We start from the raw sequence: 11,834 nt of genomic DNA, 5'->3' as shown, positions 1-11,834 counted from the left end.
TAACTAGCTATATATAGAACGTGTCCAATTTGAGTTTGACTACATGTCTACACAAAATGAATATAGTATATTGTATGAAATAGCTGAAGTTAAGCTTGGATGTTTTTGCCTCACGTAACACAATTCCTGTGAAAATTGCAAAACTATAAGTGAGATATATCATATTCCGTCTTTGCGTATTGCAGAGTTATCTTCTCTTGGGAGCAGGTATTGATTGTTACGTCATTGGTTTGTGTGAGAAATCTACGTCGGTTTCTCAAAAATTGATGACGTTGTTCTCACAAACAAGTGACGTAACAATCAATACCTGTTCCCAAGAGAAAATAACTCTGCAATACGCAAAGACGGAATAAGCAAGGCAATGGTTCAGGGCCAGTATTGTATCATGTGTTTAGGTTCGCTGGACGAACCTTTTTGGGAGATTTGGGACCACTGATAGTTCTGGCATGGCTATGTACTATACCAATACCCTGCGTCAATACGATATTGGAACCAAGGTACTCCGCGCGACCCACTTTACCATCCCTCCGGGTCAACCAGCTCACACCGTGACAAGCACATGCCCAGGGGAATGCACGGTCATGCAGATAAGGTCACCCATTTATATAAGTATGGCTTTCAACCACATGCATTTATTGGGTAAGTAATAACAGTGTTCGTTAATGTCACGCTTAACTATAGTTTAACGACATCTAAAGATAATTTGAACCTGTGTTATTTTTATGAGGGATATCATTAACATTGACAAGAAAGTTTCATTTTGGGGGATTCAAAATAATAACTTCAAATTAAATGCATAAAAATAGTCATATTGACTGCAAATAATTAGGTGTGTCGAAAAGAACTGATAACGACTCTTTATAAAAATGAGGTTGAGTATGTAATTGGTTGTTACGTCATTTGCAATACTGGTTATAGAAGCAAACGTTACATAGAATGTTCATTCCGTTTATGCAGGCCGGAGGGAGAAAGTTGAGCTTGTACGGAACGGAGAGGTCGTGAGTTTGATCACCGACGAAGATGCATTTAGTTATGATGACCCCAAAGCATATTGGTAAGTATTTTGTTATTGACGAATACTTAATGATAACTTACTTTACGTTGATTCTACATCTACGATATATATCTTGACGCAAGCTTACCGTTTCCATTTTTTTCTATGAATAAGCTCTGTGGTTTTCGTTAAATGTGTTACATTATTATTTATTACACAAACTTACATCACGATTCGTTAATTTTAACATTCCTGTAACAGATATTGTTTTTGAGCGATAAATAAAATATCGATTTTTTTTCTCCAAAAATTGATACAAAGTTATTATTCATTATTATTTAACCCTAGCTACATTTAACTCTTTGTTGACAGGCATCAGAGCCCTATCCAAATACTGCCCGGAGACAGTCTGCGCATGTCTTGTGTATACAACTCAATGAACATGCGTAGTAACGTATCGTGGGGTTTCGGAGAGGCCGACGAGATTTGCCTTGCCACCCTTTTCTACTACCCAAAGGAGAGCTGGGAAACCCCTTCGTGTACAAGTTTTCGCAGTATTCCTCTCTGTAAGCTGGAAACAACTGGAATCGTCAACGGTTGTGACTTCAATAGTTTCTTCAGCACATTGAGACGTGATTTTCAAACGGCTGCGGTTCTGGCTAACTGTACTATGCTTCGTATCTGCAACAACGAATGTCACTCCCTCGCAACGGCTGCCGTGTCACATCCATGTTTAAAGGGAGATAACTTTAAATTACTAGAATCAAGTGTTAATATATCACCAGACGAAAGACTTTCTGTCTTGTTTGATACCTTAAAATTATGTCACTCGGGAATCCGTGTGAACAATACAGGCATTCCCATTACAAATAATCGTAGACCTGTAAATTTACTGCCCGAAGTGCAAACTGTGAAAAACATGATTCGTAACAACATGATCACTACTCCAACAATGCCGACAATCCCACCGTTACCAACTTCGTCGCCGGAAATCAAAGCGCCACCTGTACCCACAATTCCTCCTCTACCTACACCAATTCCGTCCCCACCGTCAACTACGACCCGTGTACCACGATCTAAGACGAAAATAGACGATAATCAATCGGTAGTGCCAACAGCCGGAGACACTAAAATTAGAATCATACCTATAAATAGAAATAACCACGAAGAGAGCGTCCAGTCTACCATTATAAGGCTCGTTCAGGACCACTTCCGGTCCGTTCCTATTAGTATAGTGGTCATCTCTCCTGAAGGTCTTTTACGCGTGGAAAATGAAGTAGGACTTTCTGCTTTTACCAAACCTTAAGCGAAATGTAAAGAAATGAACAATGTGCACTATTTATTAAATGTTGTTTACGTCTAGAATTATGGGTTGTGTCATTTCGGTGTTGTTTTTTATAACTGTGAAAGTAAACGCATCTTGGGGTATAATGCATTGTCTCTGTAGTTGCTGTTGAATCACACGAAATTGCACAATCAACATACCTTGGTTTGTATTTGCCTTAGCGGAAAAAAATGCATACAGAATGTAAGAAAGTCGTTATAATAGAAAAACACGATATAGTATTAGATCCTCTCACTGAAAGCTAATATATAAAAGGATTCCTTGCGCTTCGCTCCATTCACATTTGTAAACGTCAAATATATGACATCAAGGTCACAGTCATTTGTGTCAAAACTGGTAAGATGGCGGTCTCTTGTGCGACCAATGACCGGGCAAAAGATATTTTTTGTGTGTTTTTTCCGTGTCTGACAACTTCGGAAATTATGACAATGATCTCAAAGGGACTCATATTGAGTACATATTATACAATTATGGACTTCAGTGGAGGTTTATCCCTGATTTATGAACCTGATCTGAACAATATTCACTGAGGCCGTAAATAATGGATAGACCGAAACTGAAGTCCACAATTGTTTTATTTGATGGCATTTTAGAATGAAGTTAATAAATTTTCATGTCATGAACAAATGGTTGGCATGGAACATTTTTGAATCACAGATTTCAAATACAAATTAACATACACAATTTTGAATTCAATTCATGAGATATTTAATTTCAAATAAATGGTATTTGCACAATCGATATCATCAATAGCATCACATATAGTTCAGAATTTGATGAGATGGTTCATTTGAGGTTGAATTCAGTAATGTAATTTTTATCAGATTTACAGACTGGCTTGGAAATTACTTAGGCCTACTTTTAGTAGCGGTTAATGACACTTTTCTATTAATAGAACGAGGTCTGTAACAAATATACAGACTCGTCACATGACGTCGCTCCTCCAATCAGGGCTCAGAATTAGCACCAGTCATATAATAATTTGTGTTACCCTCTAGTCAAGACAAATGGGAGGGTTACCTGTAATTAGAAGGCATTTTTTTTTTTTTTTTTTTTTATACTGGAGTTGAAAAATATCTATGCGTAGTTATTTATGCAGATACATATGTATGTTCAACTTCCGGTTTTGTACATACCTGTACACTTTTTTGGCAGGATATTTAAATATTCATACTTCAGCAATAACTGATAATGTCTATAGAAACAATTCCGCTTAATGTAAGAGCATAAGATTATAGCAAGAGTCATGATTTCACCGATAACTTACGTGTTCTATTTGTGACTTTGGGGCCCTCAACGGGGAACAAATACATATTTCAGTATGTGTGTTCATAGTAATTTTACATGTTTTAGGGGTTCAGGTCGACTTTTGGTAAAAATGACACCCCCAATGATCATATATATATAAGAATAGAGGAAAGCTCTTGATGTTGAAATGTCGACCCCACCTAACCTCCTTGCATCAAAAACAACATTTCTAATCAATCTACGGGAAAATGTTTAGTAACGTTATTATTCGTTCTAATGGCCAATAATTAGTTGAAAAACAATGAATCTTAGGTACTAAAAGCGTCACTTTTAATTAATCGGATATAGTGACGTAATAAATACGTGATTTTTACCTGATGAGAAGGTCTAATTAACAAAAAATGTACCTCTTGTGCAAGGTACTGCATAACGCGTACACTTTTTTACGTCTACATCGAATGCACCAATCGTTTCGTTCAGAAAGATCATTTGTGAAAAAGGGAGGTAATCTGTACATCTCCTGTCTAAGAAACACGTCATACACATGTATTTGTTAGGTTAATATGTATTTATGCATTATGAATTTAACATGAAATTTTTAATTGTCTCATAACTCTTACATACATTGTATATTGTATGACAAATATTGATAAAATATCACTTAAATCACTAGTGACATTTTGTATTGGGCAATTGAACCATAAGTTTCGAAAGACGTGTGTATATATTATATGTGACACATGAAATTATCATCCAAACATGATTCATTACATGAAATAGCGTGAATAATGAAAATGATGACATTTATTAGATGCACAATATTTAAGGGTTGCGCTGTCGATATAAGTGCTTTCCTTACTATATCTTGGGATTTTCTCCAACCTCGGTACTCCAGGGGTTACGTTCACTTTCGCTCTATGCACCCCTGGAATAAGTCATAGCAATATGAAAGGCACGCAGCTAGCTATTTGATTGGTCTCAGGTGAAAAACCTTACCAATTGCAGACTGAAACCTGTCCTTTGAAGATTAAAAAGGAACGATTCCCGACTTCAAAGCCGGTAAATTTTACCGTTATGCGACCGCAAGATTCTTTTGAAGTACAGTACATGAACGGATCAAACTTGTCTTCTAGACTCATCCAGAAGGTGGCGCACGCTGAGCCTTCGATTTTGCTATGACATATTCCAGGGGTGTAGAGGGCGAAAGTGAGCGTAACCACTGGAGTATCGAGGATGTATTAGCTTGTGACAAATTCAAAATCCCTTTACGTGCCACCTTGTGAATTATTCAATTTGACTAATCTGGAAAAGAGTAACATACCTGTGATCTCAGAGTTACGCTTTGAATGAAGATCACAGTGAACCGTATGACAGCATGACGGTCACTTTGGCAGGGTTTGATCACAAGGGCAGCGCTCTTCGAAACACACGTACTACTGTTTACCAGCCCTGCGATTGGTCAACTGACGTCCTGAGTAAATTAAAGTCTCAACTGCAAGCCTTCGATATTATCTTGAAGAAATCCAAGACCTGAGAAAAGAGTTGTTGTTAGGTTGGGTTTCAAAGATGCGCAAAAACGTGTTTATGATGCAGTGGTACATATCATTAAGAGTAATCTCCCTTCCTTTAGAACTTGACAAAGCTCAAATATTCGCGTATCAACATTGACGATGCGAAATTTATCTTCCATGTAGGATGCTGTTTAACTTATATATCTGAGTCGACAATCAGGTTTCTTTGAAACTGTGGTTGTGATATGGAATTTATTTTAATAAAAGACTAACTATTTCTTCTTGCACAATAAGCAAAGATAGTTCAATGCACAAAAGCACTTTTGATATATTCTCCAGGTCATCAGAGTAACCTTTCCCAACTCCCCCTATACATTTGATGCCCACTATTCATATTTATAACTATGAGATATCCCAAAACATACAGTACTCCTATGAAGCATATCTATTCCGGATGAGGATAACTGATATATTTCGAGAAAGCTTTAATGCAAACGATTTATCTCAATATTTGGAATTAAGAAAATAAAACGTTAAAATTCATTAACCTATATTGAGTTATACTTGTTATCAACAATAGTCATATTCATACATAGGTAGTTTATCTTGATAGAATGAGTGTTTTTTTTTATCTAATGTTTAATCGAGCAAAATAACTTCAAGTGGATGTCAAATCTAGAGTACGCAGAAAAAAAATGGAAAAAAGAATAAAATGAAAATTTGATACCATTATTATAGTTAAACATTTTTTCTTTTCGTACTTTTCTTAGATAGTGTATAGCGTTATAGAAACCTGCATGGTCTATGTATGCAAGAACAACAAATTCCTCAAGTGTATTTTCTGCGAAAGAAAGCATTCCTGTTGAGTATATATATAGAGACAATGTATTACAATATTGTTGTAAAATCTCTAATATTAATTCGGGAGTCCAACTCGCTACCAGAATCATTGCCTTCGGCATCATTACGAATTCAAAACGTTTAAAATCTCAATTTCTGAATCCGTGTCTTATTGTCATTTCAAATCATGTAACTGTTACGGCGTGTCTATGTAGTTCAGGTTCTACTGTATATAAAACATATATATACCTTACACTCTTACGCGAAAGGCTAGTAATATTTCCTTCAAGGTAAAGAATAAATGGCGGTTAAATGTGAAATTACGTAACAACGTTGTCAGTGGCCGTTCATTCTTTACAGTACATATATCCCAATGGCACCTGGCCATCGTGACCTCATAAAGTTAGTCAATGCATGCATATATGCGCAATGACCAACTAACGACCTCTGTGACCTTACGAAATTACGAATTGTCATCCACAGGTGCGCTGTATTATTTTACCTGAATACCAAAATACACAACGTAATGTTTACATAACTAAATGGCGTTCAGGGTAATATTACAAACGGTAGGTATACGGCGGCCATTACCGGTCCTGACGTACGACTGTTTGTGTTTTACGTCCTATAATTAACAGCTATGGGAGATATGACTGATGGTGGACAGATCCACTCACGTCACATAAAGACGGGATGGAAGACTTCAGTAAATTTACAATGTACATACAGTATACATTTTGCGTTTACATGTAGCACTTGTTAGGCGACACAATATTACGATAAAGTTACACATACATACTGCATGGTTGGAAATGTCCGCCACAATTTGACTTTTGTACTTCTCGACCCCCTACCCCCACCCCCATCCCCACTTCCTTATTTATAACAATAGATAGGCGGACACAAGAATCTACGACATTTTGTCCGTGCCAATTATGTTATGATGCCGTAGAAACGAGTTAAATGTCAAGCCCCTACGTGGCTGGACGGTAAGCAATGCAAATCTTAAGTTTATCCTCTAGTCATCCTTAGGATCGCCCCCTCACCCAGGGAAAAATGAAAACGAGTTTATCTTTGGAGCTATCTGGTGGGAATTTGGAGCAATACTTAGGTTTTTCCTTCCTTTTTCCGTATTTCTGTATTTTTTTTAGATTATATGACAGTCTATTAAACTTAAGTAAATTGCTGATAACATCGACATCCGGTTCGTTCGTTTCCGATTACGCAATACTGACTGCTTGCAGTTGTAATCATTAAATTTTCGTACTAATAATGTAATAGTAGATAGTCCCTTAGGTTTTATCGTTGATATTCAGAACATCCGAATTTCGGCCAACGCCGCATCGTATTATTCCCGACCGCTACCCAGAAATACCCTCTGGCTGAGTTGAAAAACCACAATGAACTCGTTGCTCAAACGACGTAAATATGACGTATTTAATATTCTAACACGATTCTAACTCGACCTATCGGTCTCGAGTTCAAACACAAATTTCATGTTCTAATCGCCAGTATAGCCACTCAAAACAACGTACTATCCCCTAATTTGAGTATTACATATTTGTAACTCAAATTGGATGTCCATAATCATAGCATACCCTGATTGATTCGGTTATAGCCAATATTCGTGTAGGAGGTATTTTTTTCTGAGAAAGGAAGTGATAATTTGTTTAGATGATGTGTTCTCGATGACGTCACAGATAATTACACACGTGTATAGCTAGTTGACGTCACGAGGGATTGTGGTTTGTATCACGCCTCAGACGGAAGTCAGGATATAGAATGTGTATATGACTGAGTCACGTACACAATGACCTATACAACTTACCGCAAAGAATTTTTCATCTCTTTATTTATCTCGTATTTTTGTATTTTTTGTTGAAGGTTTTTTGTTTGACACTGAAATAGTTTTCATGGAATTTGTACAACACCACGGATCGACAAAAGTATCCAGCAAAAAAATAAAACACCTACTGTATACACTGTTTTTATATACACTTGTACGTCATGTCAACTTATAAGAAGACAAAACTTCTATGGTTGGCTGAACAATTTAAGCGTACATTAAGATAAGATAAGATAAATATTAGTTCATTTAAGTGTCACGCATTGATCGACAGTAAAATGCAAATCACAATCATTAAATAATTTGACTTATGAGACACTTAAAATCATAAAAATAATCATAATCGATACATTTTAAAATTAATCAATTCATACACAGAAGTTTAGAAGTTAAAACTTTTTGTCAGAACGTATTACTAATCTATGGCAAAGGATAGACAGATGTGGGAAATCGTGCGAGCTCCCTGAACTATGACCTATTTAGAGCAAATTTATCAAATACAGCTGAATGTGCATGCGGTAATCCATGTGAAGACTCTTATCACTTCCTTTGTGTCTGTCCCTTATACACCCAGCATCGTAATCTATTAATAAGAGAGCTTCAACCTGTTCGTGATGATTTAACTTTAGACTTGCTCCTATATGGCGATCCTAAATTCAGCATTAATGTAAATACCTCAATTGCAAAATCTTTCCAAAATTATATCAGCAAATGTAACAGGTTTGACTGAATTTGATCATCTTTCTCTCTCTATCACTCTTGTTTTTCTCCGACTCTACCTGTGTTACTATCATTTACTTCATTACTCTATCCGTCTTCTCTTCCACTCTATTTTTCATCTACTCTATCTGTGTTACTATCCTTTACTTCGTTTCGCTCTCCTTCTTTTCTTCGTCTCTATTTTCCATTTCCTTATAAAAACATAATTAATGTATATTGCGTAAATTACCTTATCAAGTTATTTTTTATATTCATGTATTTGAAGAAAAGGACTTTGATAAGTTGGTAAAACTTGTGTCCAATTCTTTTGTAAATATTTATTTGCAATAAAATATGTTTAAATCTAATGTGGAGGCGGGTTGTTATGGCCTTATATTATGTCCCACCGGGGACGAAGAGGATAGGTAGGTACGTAGGTAGGTAGTATTACTATACAGAACCCTACACCGATGTCAGTTTAATGAGATGTCCGCCGAGCGTGCCCTTCAAAAAACAACAACTTAAATCAGCGGCTTGCCAAGTATCAGCATTTATGCCAAACACAATCATAATCCTATACGTTTTGTGTTTAGAGAATCGTGAATTGGGAACCTAAATTCAGAAGCAAAAAAGCCGACCGGGAAATTTATGCACGTGGCCTCATAGATATTCAAAACGAACTGTAGGCGATGCCAGGTTTAAAATCACGATATGGGAATTTACGGTTTAATTTATAACAACACCTCACATACAATTAACATAATCATAGCGAAGCCATTTTAATTATTAACAAAACATAATGATAATTCTTTCATGATGAGCAGTTACGTACTCTCACCCACTGTGACAATATATCATATTAACTGGATTATATACATATATATATATAATTATTAAAAACTAAAGCTAACTACATACAGTGGTGACGCAAGTGACTTTTGTGTTGCAAAATCTCAACAGCAAATCGATTAGATAGTCAGAGAGTTCACTGCAATTAGCGTATCTGAAAAGGAAGTACATTTAGCTAGTGTGACGTGAGTTGATGATTTTTTAACAGTTGACAGACACATTTGAATATAGAAGGTGTCAATAACGGTATATCGCAACACGATCCGGGCTATATATCTATATACTATTCAAAAAATTATATATGCAAGTGTGATAAGTATTAAGTCGTATACAGCACCTTACACAATACGTCATTAAGTATAAGCGTGTTACGATCTGGTAGGGCCCTCTAGTAGGAGAATTAATTCATATTTTATAAAGCGGAAATTAAAATTTCATCTTTGACAAATATATCTTCTCTTTTTTGACTATGAATAAAACGTGTTTCACTGTAAGTATTTGTATTGCTTTTTTTTATTGATTAAGTGTACTTTTATAACTTTATGTTAAGTAGGAGATTTATCAGTTATTGACCTTCGATGTGGTGAACATGTTGTTTAATGAACCAGAGAAAGCGATATTAATTGAGAAGAAGTCGAAGTCAATATCACTATTTCAGAAGCCGAGTATATATAACCACATATTCTACGNGTTATGAAAAAAGTCAACGTCTTACGTAGACTAAAATACTTATTAAATCGGGATAATCTTTTAAAGATTTTGAATCATTTATTTTACCAGTTTTAGAATATGCTTGTGAATTGTGGAATGGTTGTACAACTTATGAAACAGAAATGTTAAAGACAAGCTTTCCGTATTATGACTGGACTTCCGTCATATCCCCGAAACGAAGACTTGTTTTTTGAAACTGGTCTAGAAACTCTTTCGAATATAAGAAAACGTATATTGAAAACTCCAACTTTTGTATAAAATGCGCAACAAATTAACTCCGGACTTTTTACATTCTCTATTGCCATCTTCCGTTGCAGAAAATAACCGTTACACCCTTAGAAACAATGATGATTATATAACTCTGCCTTTCAGGCTTTCTCTAACAAATTCATCTTTCATACCTTCAACTCTCAGCGGTTGGAGTTTATTGGATCTTTCAATACGATCATTGACTTCGTTACATTCTTTCAAAAACTCGTTAGCTTCAAATGTACAATCTCCTCCACAAATTGACTTAGGTTTAGGTGAACGTAAATTGAACATTATGCATACAAAACTTAGACATCAGTGTGGTCAACTTAAATACGATCTTTTTAGAGTAAATCTTGTTGATAGTCCAGTTTGTTATTGTGGCCATCCCTGTGAAAATGCCTTTCACTTTTTTGTGAGTGCTTACTTTTTAACAACGAAAGACACGTCCTGCTGTTATATGCGTTTATGAAATTGCATTTAATAATTTTGCCTGATTTCTTTGTTACATTGATTCTGTTCATGTCATGAAATTTGTATAATTTATAATTTATTCAAATGCGGATCCATTTCACAGGTTACACGATTTCTTTTCTAGGTACCCCCACCCCCCCCCCCCCCCCCCCCCACCCCACACACACACACACCCAACACACACACCCCTTCTCGAACGCTATCTTTCTCCCTTTCCCCAAAATTATATACATTATATTTACCATATGTATGGAGAAGAGGGCTGTATTAAGTTGTAATTTTTGTACAATAACATAGGTTTAAACTTTAAACTATGGTATTATGTTCTTTTTATAAAATATCAAAAATCACCGAACTGTACGTGATTATGGCCCAACCACATAGGGACCTGCGAATTTGTTACAGATATCTTTGGACCTAAACTAAGGTGTTTAGAGTAAGTTTACACGTTTGGAAGGTTAAGATCAATTTTTGGTTAAACTGCCACCCCCAATGATGATAAAATACGAGTTGGGGTGGCAGTTTTACCAAAATTTGATCTAACCCCCCTCCTCACAAACACGTGTTAATGTACTCTAAACACCTTAGTTTGGGTCCAAATATAGCTGTTACGAATTCTCAGGTTCCTGTGGGTCCAAACAATCGAAACGCCGCAATATCAGAAGACGAATTAACATTCTTTCTGTTTCTTTCTCATCATGGATCGACTTAAATCAAAATATCAAAACGATATTACGTACTAAAACATATTCTCATACGTTCCAATTGCATACACCTTGACATCATAACATTGTTGTGCCTACCAAATATCATAGATTTATTCCATCTGTAAGGTTCATTAATTTTGTCCTTTAAAGGGACTATAATGGTAAAATTTACTGTTTAAAATATCCTTAAAAAGTACTATTTTTAGAAGAAAAAGTGTAAAAAAAACTTACGCTTTCTCTTAATAATATTAATTACAAGTGTCTGTCAGCATATTCAATAATTGCAGAAAAAAAATCATATTTTTATTCTACGTTACGTGATACGCCGTAGAACTACATAATTAAGGTAACAATTTACCGG

The sequence above is a fragment of the Mizuhopecten yessoensis genome, unplaced genomic scaffold (assembly GCF_002113885.1).
Source record: "Mizuhopecten yessoensis strain PY_sf001 unplaced genomic scaffold, ASM211388v2 scaffold4599, whole genome shotgun sequence".
NCBI lineage: Eukaryota > Metazoa > Mollusca > Bivalvia > Pectinida > Pectinidae > Mizuhopecten > Mizuhopecten yessoensis.
The sequence above is the reverse complement of the archived record's forward strand: the minus strand, read 5'-3'. Positions refer to the sequence as shown.